Consider the following 20,596-nt stretch of genomic DNA (forward strand, 5'->3'; position numbering starts at 1 on the left):
TTTCTGTGTACTTACAATTTTTTTTTTTTTTGAGACAGAGTCTCACTCTATCACTCAAGCTGGAGTTCAGTAGCATGATGCCGGCTTACTGCAACCTTTGCCTCCTGGGTTCAAGCAATTCTCCTGCCTCAACCTCCTGAGTAGCTGGGACTATAGGTGCACGCCACCACTCTCAGCTAATTTTGGTATTTTTGGTAGAGATGAGGTTTCACCATGTTGACCAGGATGGTCTTGATCTCCTGACTTTGTGATCCTCTTGCCTTGGCCTCCCAAAGTGCTAGTATTACAGGTGTGAGCCACCATGCACAGCATAAAGTCAATAACTCTTATGTTTGCCTTTTAGAGGCTATTTTCTAGATCCTGTAGGTGTGCTTCATCCTTTTTTATTCTTTTTCCCTTTGTCTCTTCTGACCTGTATTTTCAAATACCCTGCCTTCAAGCTCACTTATTGTTTCTTCCCCTTGACCAAATTTGCCACTAAAGGACTCGGTGCATTTATCTGCATGCCAATTGCAATTTTTGACCTCCAGAATTTCTGCTTGACTCTTTTATTTCAATCTCTTTGTTAAATTTATCTGATAGAATTCTGAATTCCCTCTCTGCATTATCTTGAATTTCTTTGAGTTTCCTTAACACAGCGATTTTGAGTTCTCTGTCTGAAAGGTCACATAGCTCTGTTTCTTCAGAATTGGTTCCTGGTGACTTACTTAATTCATTTGGTGAGGTCGTGTTTTCCTGGATGGCATTGATATTAGTAGATGTTCTTTGGTGTCTTGGCATTGAAGAGTTAGGTATATATTGTAATCTTCACTGTCTGGGCTTATTCATAGCCATCTTTCTTGGGAAGTCTTTCCAGATATTAAAAAAGACTTGGTTGTTGTGATCTAAGCTATATTTGCTCTTTGGGTCATCCCAAGCCCAGTAACTCTGTGGTTCTTCCAGACTCATAATGGTACCGCCTTGATGGTCTTGGACAAGATGCAGCAGAATTTTCTGGATTACCAGGCAGTGACTCTTGTTCTCTTCCGTTACTCTCTCCCAAGCATACAGAGTCAATCTCTCTCTGTTCTGAGCCACCTGAAACTGGGGGTGGAGTAACACAAGCACCCATGTGACCAACCACTATGACTGTGTTGGGTGAGACCTGAAGGCAGCATAGCACTGGATCTTGCACAAGGCCTGCTATAACCACTCCCTGGCCATGGCCTATGTTTGCTCAAGCCCTGGGGCTTTACAATCAGCAGGTGGCAAAGCCAACCAGGCTTCTGTTCTTTTCTTCAGGGCAGCAAGGTCCCCCAGGTGCTGGGTGGGTCCAGAACTGCTGTCCCGGAGTCAGGGACTAGATTTAAAAACCTCAGAAGTCTACCAGGTGTTCTATTATATTACAGCTGAGCAGGCACTCAAACCACAAGATGAAGTCCTTCCCACTCTTTCTTCCCCTTTCCAAAGACAGAGGAACCTCACCTCATAGTCACTGCTACCCTGGCCATGAGGAGTACTGCCAGACTACCACCGATGTTCCCTTAAGGCCCAAGGGCTCTTGAGCCAGCTCGTTGTGAATGCTGCCTGACCTGAGATGCATCCTTCAGGGCCGCGAGCTCTCCTGAAGCCCAGGGCAGGTCCAGAAATGCTGTCCAAGAGTTATGTCCTGGAACTAGGGACCCCAAGAGTCTGCTTGGTGCTCTACCCACCTGTGGCCAAGCTGGTACCTAAAGTGCAAGACAAAGTCCCCTACATTTCCCTCTGCTTTTTGAAGGAGAAGTTCTGTCCCATAGCCACCAAGGCTGGGAATGTTCTGAATCTCACCTGAAACCAGGAAGTCTCAGAGGCTCACCCAAGGCCCTCAATGTAGTACCTGTTTATTGCTACTGATTATTCAGGGCCTAAGGTCTCTTCAGTTAGTGGGTGAATGAATGCCACCAGGACTGGATCCTTTTCTTCAAGGCAGCAGATTGATTCCCTTGTGGCCTAGGGTGTGTCTAGAAATGTTGTCTGAGAGCTAGGGCCTGGAACAGGGGCCTCAAGACTTTGCCTGGTGCCCTTTCCTGCTGTGGTTGATTGAGCTGGTATCCAAGATGCAAGACAAAGTCCTCCCCACTTTTCCCACTCCTCTCCTCAAGTGAAAGGAAGAGGTCTCTTTTGAAGTCATGAGCTGTGCAGCCTGGAGTTAGGGGACGGGTGATGCCAGCACTCCCTTGGCTGCCCTAGCTGTTGCCTCAGTATGTCATGTGCTCCCCTCACAGTCCACTGTTTCTGGAGCTAGTTCAGCACTAGGACTTGCTCAGGGCTGCAGTCCTTATGGCCTAGACTGCCTTTTAAATGTACTTGGATACACAGAGTGCCATAGCCCTTGGCGTTGTAGTTTGCAGGAACTCAAGTTCAGACCACTGGGATGGGATCAGTGATTTCCCTGTGGCTAGGGCCTGGTTTAAATGCTCACTCCCTGTCAGCTGAGTTTGGTTTGGTTTTCCTTTCTGTTCTAACAGGACAGCACTGAGTTCAATGCCTCACAATTGCTGTGTTCTCCCTCCTCCAGCACCCAGAGTTGCTGTTGCTGGGGGGTGGGGTAAGGGTGGTGTTGGTGACTCAGGACTGTTTTTTTCTGTCTCTTTGGTGCCTCTTTCTGTGATAGAAAATTGAAACCAGGTGCTATGAGTGCTCACCTGACTTTTGGTTCTTATGAAGGAGTTTTTTCTGTGTAGATGGTTGTTAGCTCGGAGTCCTTGTTGGGGGAATGATCTGTGGAGCTTTCTATTCTGCCATCTTGCTCTGCCTCCCTATCAAACACAACAGAGTTCAAAGCAGGATCCTCCAAAAAACATTCTAGAGATTCTATACTCTTTGTTCTATTCACTCTTTAAACTTGGTAATGGATGAAGCAGCAGAAGAATCTGTTTTGACACTAAATTTCTTTATTTTACCCAATAACTATGCAATTATTATAATAAACAATACATTTTTGTTTCAACATGTTGAAATGTGTCAGAGAAAACATTTATTGAACACAAATTTGAAGCTATTGTCAATATCTGTGGGAAAATTGAGAAGATGCCATCAGGCCACTAAGAACTGAATTGTAGGTAGTATAAAATCCTTTTGTGGAAAGTATTGATAATATTAATAAAGATGTAGAGTCTAGAAGTCAAGATATAGGCATAAATTGAAAATATCCACTTTAAACCTATTTCTTAGGACTAATTTGGCATATTTTAAGTCAAAATACAGGTATAATGAACATGATGCAGGACTGAGTTCAATGTAAATAATGGCCTTGAAAGCATCAAAGAAACTAAGATATTCTATAAAGATAAATAAAGTGATAAACTTACAAAAGCATACGTTATTGTGCTTGCTTTGGCAGCACATATACTAAAATAGGAATGACAGAGATGCTGTTTAATGTGTATACAGTTGCAAGATGAAAAAGTTCTGGAGATCTGTTTCATAACAATGTGAATATACTTAATATTGAACTACACATTTTAAAATGGTTAAGATGGTTAATTTTATGTGTTTCTTACCACTTTAAAAAACATATGTTACAATTCTAAATAAAGTCCCTTGATATTGATACCGCAAAGACAATCTAGAAGACTAAGAAGTCTCAATTTGACTGCAGATGTCAAAATCAAGCCCTCTTTGATCCAGCATCAAATACATGCTCTTTTCTGTATTTCTACATTAGCTAAAACAGTATTATCGTTAAAAAGAAGATTGTAATGGTGATTTCCTAGACGTGTACATACATTGAAACTCATCAATTTATACGCTTTAAATACATGCAGTTTCATGTTCATGAATTATATCTCAATAACGTCGTTTTATTTTTTCAAAATAAGAATAAACAATACTGAGGCATCACGACTTTTCTATGTCAGTGCTTCTCAAACTTTAATGTACACATGAGTCATCGGAGGGGGTCATGTTATAATAAGAAGTAGGTTCTGATTCCATATATGTGATAGCTGTGGTTCATTGATGTATGAGTATCTGGAAACCTTATTTTCCAAAGACTAGTATTAATTCTATTTAATTATTGTGATATATTTATGGAGATAATTTACTGAACACATTCCAAAATACTTTGAAATTCTCAAAGATATATTTTGTTTTCTAGTATCATTTTGTGCTTGAAAATGTAGACTCTCAAAATCAAAAAATTTTTAGAACCACTTAAAGTCTACAATATCACAAGAAAGACTGGCAAATCTGGTGATTATTTCTGAAGAAAACAAGATATTAGAGTAAGCACTGGAATGATCCTAAAGAACTTTACTTTTTATAATTTTAACAAAGTTTTATTTTAAAAATTGATTCCTTCATAGTGACTTTGAGTTCCTGCTCATTATAATTCATTTTTATCAGTTTATGATGACTTTGAGTCCTCAATGATTTTGATAATTTTAAACTTCCTATAATTTCATGTTTACATCTGATACATATAATTTATTCAGATGCTATATTGACTTTACATATAACATTTTTTATCATTGTTATTGTTGAGAATTAAATAATGTATTGACTTAAAATTTATTGTTACCCAGAGGTGCCTACCCAAAGGCACCCAAAGGTGCAGCTCTAAGTGTAGGGTTTGAGGAAAAAGTTAATGAATGAATTGAATTTTACTTTGAAGGCTGCGGGAGCCTCTGAAGGGTATTAGGCAAGTGAGTTATGAGATCAGATTTGTGATGGAGAAAGATTCATTTGGCAATCATGAAGGTGAATAGAGATTGTGGATTCAGAAGGCGCAGGAGACACTGGGTGGGGAACTAATTAGAGATGACGGCAGTCAGGAGGTTACCAGCAGTGATCTATGTGATAAAAGAGGTAGGAGCAAACTAAGGCAGTAACAGAAGAAAAGAGAGAAGAGAATGAGAATATTCATTATCTGAGGAGAAAGAAAAGACTGAGGGTCATAAAAATTTATTAATAAGAAAACACACACTGATAAGTATGAATGTGTCATTAATATATTTCTATTCTTGAATACTTTTCCATCTTCACCACTTCCCTGCCCATCAGTCTTACCTCCCTGTGGGATCACGCACCAGACTTGCTGTGTGCTGCCTAGCCTCCTTTCCAACTTTTCTCCATCTTTTCGCTGGTGCAGCATTTTTCAGCTACAAGAACAGAACGATCAGATCAGAAACGAATTGCACATTCCTTAAAAGCTGTTGTGAAGATGAAGTAACACTATTCAACTAAAATGTCACAGGAAATTATCAAAAGCTATTAAATCTATCCCATCCAATGTGGAGTACAGTGGTAAACTTTATTAATAGTAACAAATATTAAAGTATATTCTGCCAATTGTTCATTTAGTGAATTGGCCTGATTCCACAAGTTCTAGGGAAGAAACTTCACGGTGGCTGGCTAGCTGTAGTAGGTGGAGGAAAAGGTCATTGGAGTTCAAGGAACACGGAGAGGCTGGTGTGCTGTACACATTGCCCTGAAGGATGTTAAAGTTACCCAGAAAATTGCAAGAGATATAGAAGAAGGGAAGGCATTGAGGCATGGGGGATGAGAGAGAGTGACCTCTGAATGAGAGGGAGTGAACAGACGTCACTAGAATATAGCGACGAGGGTGGTGGTGTCTTAAGCTCCTCTAGTTACAGTTTGGGGATGAGGATTGAGAACTTGTTTGAAGTAGTGTTGGAAGAGGAGGAAGGGGACTCATGTCCTGCTCTTAGGGTCTAGGGTATGACAGGAAAATACTTTCATTTGAAGGAGATGGGAAGTGGTATCCTCAGGAGAGCTCACGTTTAGTGAAAAGTCAGTTTGGGAATAAAATTGAGATAAAGCTCTTCCTTTAGAGAACCAGAGGAAAGGCTTAAGGCTTAGGAAGAGGTGGGGGACTGTGGCAAGTGATGGGATGGTCATTTTGGGGGTGAAGAATTAGAGATGATAGATGACAAGACGTAGATGAATTGGAGATGTGGGGGATACCACTGTAGTTGGAGTGCTTTTGGTAATGGTGGTGGCGATGGGCAGTCGAGTCCTCTTTTTGTGAGCTTCTGATCATCTCAGCTCAGGAGAGTTCCATCTTTGCAGTTGAAAAAGGAGGGCAGCTGGGCACGGTGGTTTACGCTTGTGATCCCAACACCTTGGGAGGCTGGGGTGGGAGGATCACCTAAGGCCAGGAGTTCGAGACTAGGCTAGTCAACGTGGTGAAACCCCATCTCCACTACAAATGCAAAAATTAGCTGGGCGTGGTGGCTCATGCCTGTAGTCCCAGCTACTTGGGAGGGTGGGGCAGGAGAATTACTTGAACCTGGAAGTGGAGGCTGCAATGAGCCGAGATCGTGTACTGTACCCCAGCCTGGGTGACAGAGCAAGACTCTGTCTCAAAAAAAAAAAAAAAGGCCAGGCACAGTAGCTCATGCCTGTAATCTTGGGAGGCCAAGGCCAAGGCAGCTGCATCACCTGAGGTCAGGAGTTTGCGACCAACCTGACCAACATGGTAAAACCCCATCTCTACTAAAAACACAAAATTAGCTGGGCATGGTGGCGCATGCCTGTAATCCCAGCTACTGGGAAGGCTGAGGCAGGAGAATTGCTTGAACTTGGGAGGTGGAGGTTGCAGTGAGCCAAGATCGTGCCATTGCACTCCAGCCTGGGTGACAGAGTGAGATGGAGTTCATATTTTAAATGTGCTATTTGTGCCTAAAATGTCTTAAAAAAATAAAATAAAAAGGGAGCCAAATGTCTATAGCAGCGTTTATTCATACTGCCTTGAAAGTGGAAACAATCCAAATGTCCATCAACTGATGAATGGATAATTAAAATGTAGCACAGCCATAAAATGGAATATTATTCAGCAATAAAAAGGAAAGCAGTACTGATCCATGCTACAATATACATGAACCTTGTATACAGTATGCTAAAGGAAAGAAGCTAGTCGTAAACGGCCATGCCACATATTGTATGGGTTCTACTTTTATTAATTGTCCAGAAAAAGAAAATCTATAGAACCAGAAAATAGGTTCATGATTGCCTAGGGCTGGGGCAAGACTGGGGGAATTGGTAGTGATTGCTAATGGGTATGGCATTTCTTTTTGGACTGATGAAAATGCTCTAAATTAATTGTGGTGATGGTTGTACAAGGCTGCAAATACACTAAAAATCAGCTATATAGTTTAAATGGGCGAGTTGTGTGGTATGTGAATTATTAACATATTTCAGTGGAAAAGGAGGACAATAATTCAGGTTGTAATCAAACAAAATATAATGGATGTGAGAATGTTTTGGAGATCAAAAAACACAAAATGTATGTGAAATTGGTAAGGCAAGTGTGCGGACACCTTCTTCTGAAGATTTAAAAGAAAATGACTAATACTTTTAGGGCTGGCCATAACTGATTTATTGAAGGTAAGAGGGCAGACCATATGGCTTCAAGGAACTTTTACAATTGTAATTCCATGAGAGAATATTCATGTAATTTATTCTACTTTTTGTCAGAGTTCCCTTGAAAATTCAGTTCATGCACAAGAGGGTGCTGTCCACCAAATAACAACTTGTTCATGGCTGCTGGCAATGTGCATATATAATCTTAGGAGAAAAAAACAAAGTAAGGTCAAGGAGAACCTAAATTTAAAAGTCCCTTAATACATATGAACTAGTGTATATGAGTTTGCTTATGAGTGTACAGCATATCTCTGGAAGGACATGTAACATAGGCATAGGAGAGAGGGGGACTTTTTTCTGTAAAATTTTTTATGCTTTTTATGTTTTGAACCCTATGATTATATTATTTATTAAAAACATTGTATAGAAAGAAATAATACCTTATAAAAATTATTCTGTGATGTTATTTAGATTAACATGTGAAATTGAGAAAAGGGATGTGGAGAACATATGCAACATATAGAGATATTATTCGACTCAATTTTTTAAAATCATTGCCAATTCATAGTAATGGCTTATTTTGTTTACTTATTCTTCTAATGAATCCAAGCATTTTCCCATGTATTATATGTGTATTCTTTCCTTCCTTTCTTCCTTCCTGACCGCCTGGCTTCTTGCCTGCCTTCCTCCCTTCCTTTTTTTTCTCTTCCTCTCATTTTTTCCAGGTATAAAAAAGATAATTGAATTGTTCGACTACTTTTCAACTTTCTACTATAAAACTCTTCAATAGAAAATTTGAAAGAATAGTACAATAAACATTTACCACCTTGATGGAATAATTATTAATATTTTGATTTTAACTTACATCTTATTTTTTTAAGACACAAAGTCTCACTATGTTGCCCAGGCTGGACTCAAAAACTTCTGGGCTCAAGCAATCCTTCCATCTCAGCCTCCCAAGTAGATGGGACTGCAGGCACATGCCAACTATTTTGCTTTATTTATCTCTGTACATATATGTATATGTGTGTGCATTTTTTTCCAATATTATTTTCAGATGTTTTAACCCTACAAAATTCAGCAGCCATCTATATAAGGACATTCAATTACATTGCCATAATGTTATTACACCAGAAAAATTATAAGTAATTATTTAATACCATTTATTATCTAGTTCATATTTTAAATGTGCTATCTGTGCCTAAAATGTCTTAAATCACTTTCTTCCCCCATGAAGTATTGTGGTTGCTATGCTTTTGTCTCTTTTGTTCTGGAGCGTTCCCTCACTTAAAAAAACAAAAAACAAAAAACAAAAAAACCACTTAATCTTTTTGTAGAGACCAGGCAAGTTGTCTTATATAGAATGTTCTATATTTTGTCTGTTTCCTGGTGGTGTCAATTAAATTGTCCCTCTGTCTTCTGGATGTTAGATTCAGGTCAAACATTTTTGGCAGTAGTTTATTTTTAATCTTTTCGTTATGAAGTAAAACACACACAGAATTCACAAAACAAAAATATGCAGCACAATGAATTATTACAAAGTGAACACACCTAGGCAACCACCACCCAAGTGAATAAATAGAACATTGCCACCACTCCAAAAACCACACGCGCCCTTCCCAACCTTTTACCTGTCCTTCCCATCCAGTGTAATTACTATCCTCATTTTTAGGAAATTAACTCCTTACTTCCTTTATAGTTTTGCCACCTAAGCATGCATTAAACACCATGGTTTAGTTTTTGCACTGTTTTTGAACTTTATTTGGGTAAAATCATATGTTAAGTATTCTTTTTTATCTAGCATCTTTTAGTCAATCTTGTATTTGAGAAATTCATCTATATGCTTATGAGTGGCTGCAGTTTATTCATTTAACTATCTGAATTATTAAAACATAATTCACTTATCCTTTCTACAGTTGATGGGCATTTGGATTATTTTGCTCATTTTGTTTTTATAAATAATACTACCATGAACATTCTTATGTCTGTCTCTTGGTACACAGGTGCATGCATTTCAGTTGGGTCTAACTTGGTAGTATGATTTTTAGGCCATAAGGTATTCATATGTCTAACTTTTGTAAATAATGAGTCTTTCAAAGTGATTGTATTAATTTGACTCCTACTAGCACTGCATGAGATTAACTCTCACATTCTCGGCAGTGCTTGGTATTGACAGTCTTTTTAATCATTTGAGTGGATGTGCAGTAGTATAATGTGGGTTTTGTTTGCATTCTCGTCTCCTGCCCCTTTTTGAGTTACTGCATTTTTGTTACTGATCTATAGGAGTTCTAAATATAATTAGTTTATGAATCCTTTGTTAATTTTCCCACTGTGTGTTTTGCTTTTGGTTATTGTAACGGTATCTATTGATGAGTAGATGTTCTTAACTTTGATATAATTCGTCAATCTTTAATTTTTGGTTAATTCCTTTTTTGTCCTCTTTAAGAAACCTTTTTTTTTGAATCATAAGATTATCCTGTATAAGCTTTGTTATTGCTTTGCCTTTCACAATTATATCTACAGTTCACTAGGAACTGATACTTGCTTATGATGTGAGTCACAGGTCAATTTTCTTCTTTTATTTATATGGATATCCATGTGGTCCACATTGCTTTTCCACTGCTCTGCAGCTACTATGTCATAAATCAGTGTCCATATATATGTAGTTCTGTTTCTGTGTTCTCTTTTGAGTTCCATTGGCATACTTTTTCTTCCTGGTACCAATATTACTTGCTACATCTTTATAATAAGTTGTAAATCCTGTAGAGTACTTCTTCCACATTGTAATTTTTCAAGAATATTTTGACTATACTTGGTCTTTTGCACTTCCATGGACACTTAAGAATCAGCTTCTCAGGTTCATTTAAAACAAAAACAAAATAAAAACAAAAAACTAAAACCTCCTGGGATTTTGAATGAGATTGCATTGAACTTAAAGATCAATTTTGGGGAAAACTGGTATCTTCACATCATTGAATTACCCCACCCATGCACATCATATACACTTTTTTATTCCTCTGTTTTGACTTTATTCTTAATTTTTATAACAGAGGTTTTGCACATACTATTTTAAATGTATTTCTGATCGATTCTTTGATGCTATCAAAATTTCATATTCAAATTGTTATATACAAAAATTGATTTGTGTATGTTAACCTTATTTCTAACAACCTTTTACCTGTATATTTGTTTCAGCTTTCTACATACACAATCCTATTGTCTGTGGATAACAGCAGTTTTATTTTCTCCAATTCTTACAATTTTCCCTGCATAGGTCCTTCAGTACAATGCTGAATAGAAGTGGTGATAATGGATGTATTTGTCTTGTTCCAGGTCTCAAAGAGAAAGGTGTCAATATTTCACCATTAAGTGTGAGGTTTGCTGATAAATGTTTAAATATTCTTTTTTTTCCATAAATTTCCCTTTTATTTCATGTTGCTAAGAGTTGTTCTTTAAATCATGAATAGATGTTGAAGTTCATTGACAATTTTCTGCATCAATTGAGATCATGTGATTAATTCCCCCTTTTTATTGATAAGAACCTTGCATTCTTGATTTATCAGGATTTATTTTTTATTTCTTAAATATTTGGTAGAACTATTTGTTTCTTAAATGTTTGATAGAACCCATTGAGATGTTACCTAAGCTCAGAGTGTTCTTTGGAAAAAGGTTTTTAATTATAAAATTCATTTTAGCTGATATAGAACAATTCAAATTTTTTTTCAGTTTTAGTGAGTTGTCTTTTCTAGTGATTTGTTCATTTTATATAGTTTTCAAATACATTGGCCTAAGGTTGTCCATAATTTTTCTTGTTATCATTTTAATGTCTGCAGTATCTGTAGAGATATCCTGCTGTTTTAATCCTGTTAGTTGTATGCAAAAACAGGATTATACTCAAGTTATATAGTCTTAATTTTTACACCAATAGTCTTGAAGAACCATTCATGACATCACATATTCTTTTATTGCAAGAGTTAACATTTTTTTCAAGTAGTAAAACCTATTTTCCAAATAAAATCTTAAACTTATCTTCCAGTGTACAAACAAAAACGTGAAGGTAGTGTAATTTAAACAAGGAGAAGGTGGGACTGGATCTCTCAAATACTTGATCTACCTTTCTTTTTTGAGGTCTCCTCTGTTGGAAGGACATGCTTTTAAAAATTATTATTCTGTATTATAAATTGCTATATACATGTGTATGTACAACTTAATTGCCTCTCCATTGTTGGATAAGCCCCTGATTCATTGGAGACAATTTTTTTGTGACTAATTCTTTAATGCTAATTGCTTGAAATGTAATTGCGAGGTTAAAGGCTAACTACGGTTTCAAGACTTTAAAATCGTGTGTATAAACTGCTCTTTGAAAAAGTTGAGGCTGGGCGTGGTGGCTCACGCTTGTAATCCCAGCACTTTAGGAGGCTGAGGTGGGTGGATCACCTGAGGTTAGGAGTTTGAGACCAGTCTGGCTAACATGGTGAAATCCCATCTCTACTAAAAATACAAAATTAGCCAGGTGTGGTGGTGCATGCCTGTAATCTCAGCTACTTGGGAGGCTGAGGCAGGAGAATGGCTTGAACTTGGGAGGTGGAGATTGCAATAAGCCAAGATCACGCCACTGCACTCCAGCCTGGGCAACATTAGTAAAGTTCCATCTCAAAAAAAAAAATTAAAAATAAAAAAAAAATTAAAAAGTTGTACCAATTTATGCTCCTAGTGGTGTAGATGATAGTGTCCTATCACTCACATCTATATCAATATTGGATATTATCACTTAGTATTTCAAAATATTTGAAGGGATATTATGCAGTCTTTAAAAATAATTCAGATGCTTAACACCAGGAAAGCATTTATGATAATAGTTAATGCAAAAAGTAAAGTTCAACTGCACATTTAGGCAAAGGTAGGGAAGTAACACGGTTTGTGGGCATTTTTCTTGTTACTCTCCCAGATTGTCTTTAATTACAGTTTTACAACGTGAAAGTAGAAAAAAAAATTCAGAATGCAACAAGCTTGGCTCAAGAGAATTAATCCACGCTAGTAATTTTTAAACAACAGATAATTTAATGCAGATTAAAATCACACCACTCACTGGTAGGTATGAAGGCTCTTTAGGAAGGATTCTCAGAACAATGCTACAGAACTGCTAGACATGGGAACAATCAGGAATCTGGGTTTAGGAAACCACTGAACCAATGGTTGAAACCATAATACCTTCAGGATACAGTAATCTACCATGGCAAGTACTGGCTTCAAGCATACACCACTGCAGGAATTCCTTAGCAGGAATCTATTACTTCACATCCTAAATGCAAACTGTGAGATTTAATATTGATGCCTCACAGACTTCTGTCTCTCCACTGAACTCAGTTTCTGAGTTTAAGCAAGTATCACTGGTGAAAATTAATTACAAGCAGTGCCCTAGTTGCAAGGAAGTCTGGGAAATGTAGTTTTTATCTTTACAGCTTAAGTACAGGAGGGTACTCCAGAGAGAGGTTGATCAGCTGTTAAGCAACCCAATCTTCTACAGATGCTTTATTTCCGTGAGGATGATCAATAAAGATTAATTGACTTATTGGTCTGACATGATGACAGATACGAAGATTGTTAAGGATTTTCTGTTTGCTGTACCTGATGTGTCCTCCACCCTTCTCTGCCTTCCCATGTGCCCTGGGAGACTGACTTCTATGTATTACATATTCTGGGTTCCCAGGCTCTCTGGCTGCTGGTTGGTTTTAGCCAATGGCAAGCTGTGAGAGAGGTACCCTGGTTTCTTCACTGCTGGTCAGCATTTGATAGCGTGTGTGTCCCTTTACCTAAGATTAAAGTGTCTGTTGGCAAACTGTCTCCACCTGCTACAGCTCTTGCTGGGTATAACAGCTTCCTCCACTTGCCTCCGTAGTTCTAGAAGTGGTAATGGCTTCTCACTGCTGCCAGTCACTTACCGTTGCTCAGGATTTTATTTTTTAAGAGCTGAGGTCATTTTGCTCTGTCACCAAGGCTAGAGTGCAGTGGTGTGATCATAGCTCACTGCAGCTTTGAACTCCTGGACTCACACAATCCTTCTGCTTCAGCCTCCTGAGTAGCTGGGACTATAGGCATGCACCACCACATGCAGATTACTCGGGGTTTTTAACCAATCCTTGTTGGTTCCCTTAACCTTACCAATGCAATAGTCCCTTCATTCAACTCTCCTCAATTACTCCTTTGAGTGTGCCATCTTTTCCTGCTGGGAAAAGTTAACATAGCCAGGTAGATGAGACATAAACATAGCCACAAGCTCAGAATGTGTCAATTTTTTGGAGATAGGGTCGTTAAAGAAGTAATTAAGGTAAAATTATTCATTTTACCTAATCTAGTATGACTGATGTCTTTATAATGAGAGAGCAGAATCAGGGGTGTCAACACAGAAAAAAAGACCATCTGAGGACACAGTGAGAAGATGGCTATCTACAAGTGAAGAGACCTCAGAAGAAATCAAATCAACCCAGCCTTGATGCTTGACTTCTAGCCACCTGACCTGTGATAAATTTGTAGTATGAGGACTACATATGTATTATATCGAACAGCAACTGTTCAATAGTTTTATAAGAACACACAGTGAAACTCACAGACCTAGGTTTAGAACTGCCTCCTGACTTCTTGTGGCCTACTCTTTCCATGCTTTGGGTTATTGTTCTGACATTTTCAAAGGTCTTCCAGCCTTGGCCTCATCTCTCAACTCTTAATTCTGCCTTTGTGACAGCTAGCATCTTTGTGACAGCTAGCTCCCAGTGATCCTTGCTTCCTGGATTCATACCCTTGCAAGTCTCCTCCCACAGTGAATCAAGGAGTGAACTGTAAAACCCTTTACTGCACAGCAGAGATGACAGTGTGTGACCTCTAAGGCTAGGTCATTTGTTTGGTCTCTGGGATCACTAGCTTTGGGGGAAGCCAGCTACAAGGATACTCAAGCAGCTCTGTGAAAGTGCTACGGGAAGTGCTACAAGGATACTCAAGCAGCTCTGTGAAGCAGCCACATGAAGAGGAACAAAGGCTCCCAGCAACAGGCGGCACCAACTTGCCAGCCATGTGAGTAAACCACCTGAGGCAGATCTTTCAGCCCTAGATAACTCCAGTCATAGCTGACTTAACTGTAATTTCAGTAGAGGGTCTGGACCAAAACTGTTTGGCCAAGACACTCCTAAATTTCTGACCATGGAAACTATGAGAATAGATGACTTTTTAAAGTCACTACATTCTGATTATACAGCATCACTGATACAATATCTCATAAGCCTCCACCCAATACATAGTTCTCCATATTCTGCTTTTGTCTTTTTCTTTACCTCTTCTCATGAAACAAACCAACAGCAAGCTAACCTTCTTGCAAATCCTCCAATGTCCAGCTCAATCTCCATCTTTATGAAGGTTTTCTTGACTATAGAACTTTTTCTTTGGTAGCTCATAGTTGGTACCTCAGAAATAATTACTTACTGTCGTGTATTATTTTTTCACACATATTTGTAAAGATAAAGATGAGGTAGATTTATTTCATGTTTCCCAAAGCACCTTGAATAATTCAACATGTGTAGCAGCTACCTTAGTGAAATGACTAAATTATTAATAAACCACCATCAAGTAGAAACAAAATTTGGGACAACAGTATTTTCTTCTTAGTCTGACTTCCAAAATTACTGTTTTGTCTAAGGACTGGAATAAGCAACTTTCAAATGCAGTGTTTTAACAAGGCTGACTAAAAAACAGCTTTAGAGGTACACAGGGTAATATGTTTTACAAACAAAATGGAAATTTAAAGCAGGGAAAACTAAATAAATGTGTAGGGTCATAGCATGTGACAAAGGTGAAGAGGTGAAGACTACATCCCAGTGTTACAAATGAAATTCTGTCCTTAATAGTATCCTGTACCCTATGTGAGGAGAATCCAATAATCTGTGTTCTTCTTAGAATACTGTTTTCCATCATTGGAGGTGTTGATTTGATGGTTCCTAGAAGATAAAAAGTTATGGCCAGAAGTGGAAACATGGTTCACTGTCGGTAAATGGCTTCAAAAGAAACTTTTGGAGCAGACTGCTAATACATTGCAAATTAAACTTCAAAACCATTGCTTGGTATGAGAGGCACACAGATTAATGATTCAATGTTTATCAGTCATGTTTCTCCAGAAAAACAGAACCAATAAGATACACTATCTGTAAGATATCTATATATTCTTATATACCTATATGTTTTATATGTGTGTTTGAAGATATACACACACACACAGACACACACACGGGGGAGACAGAGAGAGAGAGAGAGAGAGAGAATTAGTTCTTTTTTTTTTTTTTTTTTTTTTGAGACGGAGTCTCGCTTTGTCGCTCAGGCTGGAGTGCAGTGGCCGGATCTCAGCTCACTGCAAGCTCCGCCTCCCGGGTTTACGCCATTCTCCTGCCTCAGCCTCCCGAGTAGTTGGGACTACAGGCGCCCACCACCTCGCCCGGCTAGTTTTTTGTATTTTTAGTAGAGACGGGGTTTCACCATATTAGCCAGGATGGTCTCGATCTCCTGACCTCGTGATCCGCCCGTCTCGGCCTCCCAAAGTGCTGGGATTACAGGCTTGAGCCACCGCGCCCGGCCGAGAATTAGTTTTAAGAAAGGCTCCAGGATTGTAGGAACTGGCAAGTCTGAAATTGGTAGGGTAGGCCAGCAGACTGGATCAGGTAAGAGGTGATGATGGAGTCTTCAGTTCAAAATCTACAAGGCAGGTAGGCCAGCAGGATGGAAACTCAGGCAGGATTAATTTGTTATGATCTTGAGGCTGAATTACTACTTTTGGAAACCTTGGCTTTTGCTCTTAAGGCCTTTAGCTGATTGAATGAGGTTCAACATTATGGATGAGAATCTGCTTTACCTGAAATCAACTGATTGTAAATGTTAATCACATCTACAAAATATATTCACAGCAACATCTAGGCTAGCGTTTGACCAAACACATGGGTGCCATAGCCTCACCAAGTTGACACATAGTATTAACCATCACAATACCATATCTGATAAAGTGGGCTTTTTTGGGTATTATTTGATTTTAATTTTTAAATTTCCTATACCACTGTATGTCCCCCGCACAAAGTACTCCAAATGTTCCAAGCACCACATGGAACACAAAATCAGAGGAGACAGGTTAAGTGTTAATCACCACCAATAACCGTAAGGAATAGTAATAAAATCTTTTCTAATGAAGTATAGAAACATCTTAGAAACTTAATTTTCTGTAGGTGTTCCTTTATTTTATCAAAAATAGTTATTTTGTATAATTTTAAATCAGGAATCTAAGGGGACATGTTACCCAATCACAATAGTTAATAAAATGCCTCCCAAATAGACTCAGCTTTTTAAACATTCAATAATATTCACAGAACTGGCAAGTTAGTCTCCAAAAAATTCTAATAGAAACTGCAACTCAAAAAGTGTGTCTATATCAGAGATGGTGTTAACTTCCTCAAAGAAGTTACATGCAAATACCCAGGAGTCTCATGGTTTAGAAGGTGATAGACATATGAGAAAATAATCTTGAAGAAGAAAGCCTCACCCTACCCAAACTTCCCAAATATGATTCAGTGACAGTCAGAGTTGCAAGTGGGCTGGGTGGGCTGAATGGACCAAAGTGCTGACTTACAGCAATTGTTGGGATTTTATAAAGTACTGGAGACATTTGAAACTCTCACAGAAATGAAAAATCCCAGCCAGTTAATAAACAGAATCATTTCCCAAGTTATATTTTACATATAAAACCTAGTTTCTGAAGATAAAGGTTGCATGCTGGCCCTTATTTATTTGGCCTTTTACTCAATAACATGCTGGCAGCACTGGCTGGCTGGAGGAGTAACAGGGCATGTGCATGTGGCAACAGAGTTTTTCCGGGGAGCTTTTCCTATTTAGTTAGAGAGGATCATGACTTGTGTTTCAACATGATTTAGTGAGATCTTTATTGCAGAAAATGAGTGACATACAGAGGTGGGACTGGGAAGCACAGTTAATGGCAGAATTGGGTTTTTGATGCAGACAAAGACTCTAAGGAAGGATTGGAAATACAAATTTAAATGTCCTTATCAGTTCACAATCTTAGTATCCAAATTGTCTATTTAAGGTCTTGAAACCAAATTGTTTGAAAAGTTTTATTTGGTAGCAGAAAAGATCTACAATGGACCTTTACAAAAGATGATGAGCAAGAGGGAAGAAATAAATTTATACATATGATTTTGTTGTCAAAATTTGGGATGATCATCAGTAATCAAGAACTTACATAAAACCACATCTTTTTAAGTAAATGAAGTAGAAGTTATGTTAATACCTTGACCAATCAGTTTGCTGAAACTCTGTTAACAGAGATTACACTGAACCGGAATAAAATTAAGTCTATAGAAGACAAATTAAATTATTTTTAACTGTAGTAATGCATAAACTATTTAGACAGATTAAAAACAACTATCTCAACCTGACAATTGATTTCTATCATATCAAGTCCATGATGTCTACAATATTCATTTATACCATGGCTTCTCATAGTTCAGTTTTTAAAATTATATATATATATAAATGTGCATGTAACATCAGATGTTATTGACAGTAGTTGTTACCACAGAATGTATGTATCTTTCTCACTGTGTGTACCCACTTAATTTGTTCCTATGTCCAATCCCTGTCATGGACCTGATTGCTTACCTGACATGGAGGAGGAGACCTACCAGAATGATCCGAAGACAGAAACAGGAAGGATCAGCCCACCTCAGCATTATTAGAGGGCCAAAGGCTCTGTAGTGAAAGTAGTAATACCAACACTTTCAACGGGCTAAAAAAAGAGGCACTAGGAGTGTTTGTGAACACCCAAGAATTATGATCAGTATCTACAGCATAGTGTGTAGGCATAAAGTAGTTAATATTTTAACAAAATATAAAAATACTGTTTTCTCTAAAGGGGGAAGCAGACAATTCCCCATAAGTAGAAAAAGAAAAACACTGGTGTTCAATTTCCGGTTTAAATGCATTTATGAAGGAAGACTATAATCCCCATTAATTAAATATAAAAGAGTCCAGCAGAAATTATGACCTTAATGTACAAGTAAAGTAACATTTCTATATCAAATTAAATTTAGTCTATGATTAAATACAATGCTATATATACACACACATACAGACACACTCATAGTACCTTTATGGAATTCTCTAAAATGCTCACAGTAACTTATATAGTATTGATAATGATAAAGATGTATAAACTGAAGTGTAGATTTAAAAAATCTTTTACATCTTACTAAATGATATCTTCCATGGGTTAAACAGCTTTTTCAAGTTTGAATTTTAATGTTTGAAAGCAGAACTGTGCTTTGGTATTCAAACCTTCATAAAATCTTACAATTTTTCAAAATAAGGAATTAAGGTAAAGAACTCTAATGTGGAAGAAAGATTTCCAATCTCCAACATCGTAACTGTCACATGGTGAACTAGTGGTTTTTAGCCCATTCCTGGCCAAAGTGTAGCTTCTTGGAGGTGAGTTAAAAGGGTTTGATTCAAATTTAGTTTTTATACTTACATATTTTAAAACTTGATAAAAATGCACATTCTGATGTGTTACATACCCTACTTTACCATACTGGAGACTGCTTATGTATTAACTTGCACTACCAGGATAATTATCTTTGTATAGATCTTGAATAACTTTAGCTATCTCTAATTAAAAAATTTCCTGAGATGTATGTTTAAAACCTATTATTTTTGCTTACATTTGTGTGAATCAAAATTTTCTTGATTAAGTATACATATAAAATAGGGCACAGCTATAAATTGGCTGCTGGTTTCATCAACTATGTATAACTCCACATTTGTGTTAATTCAGAATCTTATTATGCTTAGTAATGAGCCAAAATGAATAAGCATAATGTGAACCTAAAATACATTTATATTGATAAAATTGAGTTTTCAGGCTTTATGTATTGGGGTTATACATAAAATTTCATCTAAAGAAGATTCTAGTGCTAAAAACTTTTGGAAAATACTGCTCTGTAAGAAACTTTTAATTTAATTCTTGAATACAATGTTCAATGCGATTTAGTTTTCTAAAGCAAACTGCCTTTCTAATACATCACCATTTAAAAATTATTCAGAATGAAAAACTTTCTGAAAATCAGAGTGCTACAGATCTTCAAATATGGTGACTTGTAAAAAGTCAATGATTAATTAGACTAAAAACATTCATAAGTGCTTTAGACCCTTCTGATAGGCAGCTGTAAAGATTTTTATTTTTGAATGAATCATGTACTTATTATGTGTTTTAAGTCTTAAATATATTCATCCTCCAAGTAACAGCATTTAGTATCTTTACACATTAGCTGTATCATGTGTTTTGATAGTTTAGGCACATTTCAGTGACTTTAGATTTTATTTTGTGGTTTCATTATAAAACAGCTTGCACACCAAACTCAATCTTGTTTATTTAAAAATCCACCTAAAAATTCACTTCTGGGTTTTAGTTTTTGTTTAAAAAGAAGCAAATATTTAAAAAATTAATGTTAAAGCAAATATAACATTTGATGTTTTAACATCAAATGTTTTAACATCAAATGTTACTAGTCTACAATTCATCTTGTTATGAACATTTTTAGTTTGTGGATTGGGAAAATAAACCTATTACAGTGATTAGGCACAGTACTATGGCCAATGGGCCAGAAATCAGGGCACATCTGTGTACTCAGGCAACAGTTAGAGGTCTGAATGGAGGGAATCATGCCTCAACTGTGGGCACTCCTTTCTCTATGCCCCCTCCAAAAATTGTTGTAAGTCTCAAATCAGTACATGAGATTGTATGTAACTTGGTTAAAAAACAACTATATGTGCTTTCTAAATTATGTTGGAAAGCCAAGACAGATGAATATAATTGTAGCCTCACTATAACTTGTGGTCTTAATATCTATGTCACAGGACCATGTTATAGGTGAGACAGAATTATACCATCCCTCTGGTGGTTTCCGAAATCTGGTTGGAAGGAGTCCATGGCTAACATTTCACATTGTAGCAAGGCTCCAATATTTCTTGAATTGGGGCAGTGAATATAAATCACAGTACAAAATCTGTAATTCTTTTAGTGGAAAAGCAACCGGTGCTACATATAAGAATCACTTATATAACATCTATTTTTTTTTTAAAAAATGCAGATATAAAATATTAATTGCATAGGGATTTAAATATAAGGCCAAGAAGAATATTAAGTAAAAAAATC

The sequence above is a fragment of the Macaca thibetana genome, chromosome 5 (genome assembly GCF_024542745.1).
Source record: "Macaca thibetana thibetana isolate TM-01 chromosome 5, ASM2454274v1, whole genome shotgun sequence".
Classification (NCBI taxonomy): domain Eukaryota; kingdom Metazoa; phylum Chordata; class Mammalia; order Primates; family Cercopithecidae; genus Macaca; species Macaca thibetana.